The following is a 6153-nucleotide window of genomic DNA, read 5'->3' as shown; positions in this document are numbered from 1 at the left end:
AGGCTTCCCCTGAGGGAGGAGAAACAGGAAGCAGACATGTCACAGAACACGGAGAGCGCGTGAGCGGCCCAGCCTCTACCTCAGACCCCAAAGGCCAGGTAGGGCTCTTGGGGAGTCCCCGGGGAGCCCCGGGAGTGGATCCTCTCTTTGGCCCAAGTCACAGACGAGATACAGAGGTTTCCAGAGAAGTGACCCCAAAGCCGCCCCGGCAGCTCGGGCATCGCATCTCACGGTCGCAGTCACCCCCACCAACTTGCCGATCTGCCCTGCACATTTTGTAAAGCCCAGTGCCCCTCAGGACTCCCCAGTGCCTGCCACATCAACCCCAAGCTCCTTGCCTGACATTCAAGGCCCTTCCAAGCCACGACCCCCACCCCCCACCACACTCCTCTCCAGACCCACCCTTTGTTATCTCCTTTCCCCGTAAACAAACACTGGGCCCCTGCCCTAGTAGGGGGGTACGCACCCCTCTTTCATTCCCCAGGCCTTTTGCACATGCATGTCCCTTTGCAGGGTCCTCTCTTCCACTTTGTCTTCCCGGGAGACTCCTACACGTACGTCAAAGCCCAATCCGGAAGGTGCCTCTTCCGGTTCAAATGCCGGGCTGTGCGATTGAGACCCTAAGGTCAAAGAGAACTGCAAATAAGTCTTGACCTTCCCTTAGCAGGTGTGTTATGGGCTGTGGCACCAGTGCAGCAATTCTGGAACAACTGAGTGAGTCTTGTGGGAAGGAGCACAAATGGATAAATCCGATGGTATTGTTTAGTACCCAGGTTCTCTCCAGGAAAGACAGGAGACACAAACCCAGAATAGGAAAGTGAGGAAGGGCCCCGGGGTGCGGGATGGGAGCTGGACGGATCAGTGTGAAGCCAGACTGTTTTTTCCTGTAAAACAGTTTTTCTCCTTTGTTTATATCCATGTAGTTACGTCACGTGTAGGTGTTCTAGTCAATGGACGACAATCCGTTACTACAACGAATTATTTGAAATGCTCAGAGTATCCCAGATTTGACCAGTGGGACCCCTTTCCAGCTGCCTCCTTGTCCTCTCGCCTCGCAGGACTCCCCAGAATGATGACAAGTCCCCATCATTCTCTGAGCACTTCCTTTCTACCAGTATGTTTCAGGCTCGTCTAAGACTTCTCCTGCCCCAGCCCTGGAATCAGCTGCCTCGGGAGGCAGAGGGTGGTGTTTAACCAGGATTGAGCTGGTGTTCGTTATGCTTACTATTCTGGAGTTGTTATTGCTTCTAGAACTAGTGCACAGGCAGAGCTAGGGGGGAAAAATGCGTATAACCACACACACACTCATTCAATGTAAATATATTCATCTGTGAACATATATATGTACATATATGTATATACACACATATATATACACGTGTATATATACACATATATATGTATATACACACATACATATACACGTGTATATATACACATATATATGTATATATGTATATATATGTGTGTATATATGTATATATGTGTGTATATACACGTGTATATATGTGTATCACACACATATATGTGTATGTATAAGTATATATGTGTGTGCATACATATATGTGCACATATACACATATGTACACACGTGTATATACACATGTGTGCATATATGTATATACACATATATGTATGTATATATAAACATATATGTGTGTGTATATACACATATATATACATGTATATATATATATATAAACAGAGAGAGAGAGAGAGAGAGAGAGAGAGAGAGAGAGAGAAGTTCATTATATATGAGTCTTTAGAAGTATAATTCCTAGGGGCACCTGGGTGGCTCAGTCAGTTGAGCGTCTGACTCTTTTTTTTTTTTTTTTAATATTTTTTTTTTCAACGTTTATTTATTTTTGGGACAGAGAGAGACAGAGCATGAACGGGGGAGGGGCAGAGAGAGAGGGAGACACAGAATCGGAAACAGGCTCCAGGCTCTGAGCCATCAGCCCAGAGCCCGACGCAGGGCTCGAACTCACGGATCGCGAGATCGTGACCTGGCTGAAGTCGGATGCTTAACCGACTGCGCCACCGAGGCGCCCCGAGCGTCTGACTCTTGATTTTGGCTCGGGTCATGGTCATGAGGTTTGTGAGTTTGAGCCCGGTGTCAGGCTCCCTGCAGACAGCGCAGAGAGATTCTCTCTCTCTCTCTCTCTTCTCTGCCCCTTCCCCCTCCCCTCTCAAAATGAATAAAACATAAAAATTAAAAAAAAAAAAAATTTTAACGTTTATTTATTTTTGGGACAGAGAGACACAAAGCATGAACGGGGGAGGTGCAGAGAGAGAGGGAGACACAGAATTGGAAACAGGCTCCAGGCTCGGAGTCATCAGCCCAGAGCCCGATGCGGGGCTCGAACTCACGGACCGCGAGATCGTGACCTGAACTGAAGTCGGACGCCCAACCGACTGAGCCACCCAGGCGCCCCAAAACATAAAAATTTTTTAAAAAAGAAATATAATGCCTAGTGGACCGAGCATGTCCATATTTCTACATTTCTATGAGTGTCTATAGAGTTGCGGATAATAGATTAAAAACCATGAACTCAACCAGATACGAATTGGTGAACGCAGGTGAAGGGTATATGGGTGTCATTATGCCCTTCTTACGGCTTTCCGGAAGGTTTGAAATTTTACTATGTAGAAAGTTGATAGGATATATGTGAATCTACAGTCATCTCAAAATAAAAGGTTTCGTTTAAAAAAAAAAAAAAAGAAAGTTGTGGATCGAGAAGAGGAACATGGCAGAAGCCGTTGCCTACCCCGGAGCCCTAGCCGGCCAGGCCTTGGCTAGCGCCCCACGGCCCCTCCCTGTCCTCCGCCGGCCCCAGACCCTGGTGTGACAGGATGTCATAAGGTTCCTCTTTCCGGCTCAGTTTCAGCTGAGGCTTCAAAGCCTCAGAATGGTGCAGTCACGGGGTTGGGATCCACCCCCACCCCAAATCTGAGGTGCCTAGAGGCAGAGGTGGGAGGGGACTCCTTATGAAGCAGACCATGTGTCCCCTGGGGCTCGGGGGGGCCAGGTGGCTGGTTTAGTTTATGCTTTTCAAAGGGCTTATTCTGTGCCAGGTCACGCACAAAAAAAGCTAGTAGCTCTCCTAAGGGCCTATGGCTAGCAAGTGGCAGGCCTGGGGTTCAAGCCCAGGCAAACCTGAACCAGGCCCGTGCCATAACCCCTGTGCCACGTGACCTCAGCCCGGAGCCTGGGCCACATGGCGAGTCAAGGGCGTCGTGCCGGGGGTGGGCGGCAAATCTTAGCAGCATAAATGCACCAAATTCCCAGAGACCAAACAGGACCCCCCGAAAGGGACTTGACTGAGACGGCCCTTGGGGGCTTTGGGCACCCCAGCTGAGGGTGGATGGCAGGGCCTGGGAGGAAGGGACATCAGATCTGCAGGTTGGGACGAGCATCAGGCACACCAGGGGGACTGCAGCTGGGGTTCCCACGGAGGTCCCTCAAAAGCTGCCCACAGGAGGCAAAAGTCAGCATTGGTCACTGACAGGCCACAGCAGAACCAGCCACGAAAGACTCTCAGTCCTTAGACCCTGGTCCCATGTGGCAGGCTGATTAATGGCCCAAAGACATCCGGGTCCTAATCCCAGGACCCTACGAATGTTCCCTTATCTGACAAAGGGACTTCACAGATGTGACTAAGGATCTTGAGAGGATCCTGGATGATCGGGGGGTGGGGGGTGGGGGGGACTCTCAGGGTAACCTCAAGAGTCCTATGAGAGGGAGGCGGAGGGAGGGCTGACGGAGAAGAAGCAGGAATGTGACGAAAGTCTGATGCTACCGAGGCTCCTGGCTTTGGAGACGGATGGAGGGGTCATTAGCCAAGGGACGCTGGGACCACAGCTCTGGAAGCTGAGAGCGGCCATGTGTGGATTCTCCCCTGGAGGCTCTAGGAGCCAGCCTACCCTTGCCTTGACGTTAGCCCAGCGAGACTGGTTTTGGACTTCTGGCCTCCAAAACTATACAGAATAACCGTGTGTCGTTAAAGCCACTAGAGCTTGTGATAACTTGGTACAGAAGCCGTAGGAGACAAATACACCCATCACCCTTGGGGCTGATCCAGCAGGGACGAGAGACAGAAATGGCAGCTTGAGGGGCACCTGGGTGGTTCAGTCAATTAAGCATCCGACTTTGGCTCAGGTCATGGGCTCAGGTCATGATCTCGTGGTTCTTGAGTTCGAGCCCCACGTCGGGCTCTGTGCTGACAGCTGGAGCCTGGAGCCTGCTTCGGATTCTGTGCCTCCCTCTCTCTTGGCCCCTCCCTGCTTACACTCTCTCTCTCTTTCAAAAAGAAATAAAAAATTTTTAAATAGTTAAAAAAAAAGAGAAAGAAATGGCAGCTTGCGACCTAGAGAGGAAGACAGAGAAATTGATCACGCTCCCCCCCCCCCCCCCCCCGTTCCAGGTCTAGATCTGAGGCAGGGGGTCGGGGAAGTGCGGTTTCAGTGAAAGTCGGAGTCCTGTAATTATAGACTGGACTATACCATCAACACCCCAAAGAGGGAGGATGGGGACCTTCTTATTTTCAGATATTGACTGAGACATCTGAAGGGTCTCCCTGAGTTTTCATCCTGGGCAGGGAGGGTAACTACTTGTCAGGAAAAGTTCAACAAGACAGTGGAGAGAAAGGCTCACGTTGTTTTCTGGGGCTCGTTCACTTAAGAACTGTTCCTTGAGCCTCTACTCTGTGCCGAGCTCCATGTAAGGTTTTGTGCATTTTCTCCCATGAGATGGAGAAAAAAGTCAAAACAAAACAGATCTCTGCCTTCAGACATAGACATCCGGCACAAGGGGGTGCCACAGACCTGCCTTCCCATAAAGCCGGTGAAAACCAGTAAACAGAACCGAAAAAATACTGAACGCTTCTGGAAATGGTCCAAAAGGTGAACAGAAAATGAAAAGCCGTGCAAGAACATTCAGGAAGATTTGGTAAGATAGGTGAGGGTCTGTGGTATTGGAACCAAGAACACTCCCTCCCTCCACCCTCCTTCCGGCTCAATGAGGTGCAGACTCGATTCTGGACCACTTCAGCCAACAGCACAGGCTCCCCCTCCCCCAGACCAAGAGAACCGGGACCCCCTTCCCCCACCACCAACACAGGGTCCCTCTCTCCCCAGACCAACAGCACAGGGGTCTCTTTCCCCCAGACCAACAACACAAGACCCCTCCCTGTGGTGACAAGCCGGTGGAAGCAGGCTGCAAGAGTGGTGAAAGAATTCACCCAAGGTAGAGGTGCCTGGGTGGCTCAGTAGGTTAAGCGGCCGACTTCAGCTCACGTCACAATCTCCCGGTGCGTGAGTTCGAGCCCCGCGTCGGGCTCTGTGCTGACAGCTCGGAGCCTGGAGCCTGCTTCAGGTTCTGTGTCTCCTCCTCTCTCTGCCCCTTCCCTGCTCATGCTCTGTCTCTGTCACTCAATAATAAATAGACAGTAAAAAAAAAAAATAAAAAAACAAAAAGAATTCACCCAAAGTAGAACAAAGGAAATGGTGGTTTATTGAATACACCGCAAGAGAGCAGCGGGCCGGACAGCGAAGGAGAGACTGGATACGCACCAAAAGGTTACGATGACAAAGAAAAAGGTTAACCCCAAAAGGGGTGATGATTATATTGTGAGAGCAGGACGTCAAGGTGGGGAACAGCTCCAGGAAAGTTATGATGTCTGACCGAGGAAATTCAGAGGGGTCACCCTGAAAGAAAAGGTCGAGAATGAAGTCTTGCAATTGGGAAGGAGAGGTCCTGAGCGTTTGGGGAGGAAAGTAGGAAGTTTTTCTAAGATAATGTAATCGAATGTTTGAATGGGAGAGAATGGGGACCGGGTATGGGCCAGATTCATGGGTCTCTAGGCCTCATGGTGTGTACCCCCTGAGTCTCATTGGAACAGTGCTTAGATCTCCAATGGCTCACAGCTGGACTTGGCGGGAGGTCTCCTCATGTGGGGCAGGAGGAGTCTTGATTCTGGAAAGATGGCTTCTGGGGGAGCCGTGAAGGGTTACCACTGTTGGAGTGGTGGGGAGAACTTGATAGGACCCAGTTCAGACAGGTTCACATGGCTTTTTGTTCTGCGAAAGAGCCTTGAGGTATACCCAATCCCCAGATGTAAGTTTTGGATGTTGTTTCCTGAGAAAGAGGGACCA

Source organism: Felis catus, chromosome E1, assembly GCF_018350175.1.
Source record: "Felis catus isolate Fca126 chromosome E1, F.catus_Fca126_mat1.0, whole genome shotgun sequence".
NCBI classification, from domain to species: Eukaryota; Metazoa; Chordata; class Mammalia; order Carnivora; family Felidae; genus Felis; species Felis catus.
This window is presented reverse-complemented; position numbering follows the sequence as displayed.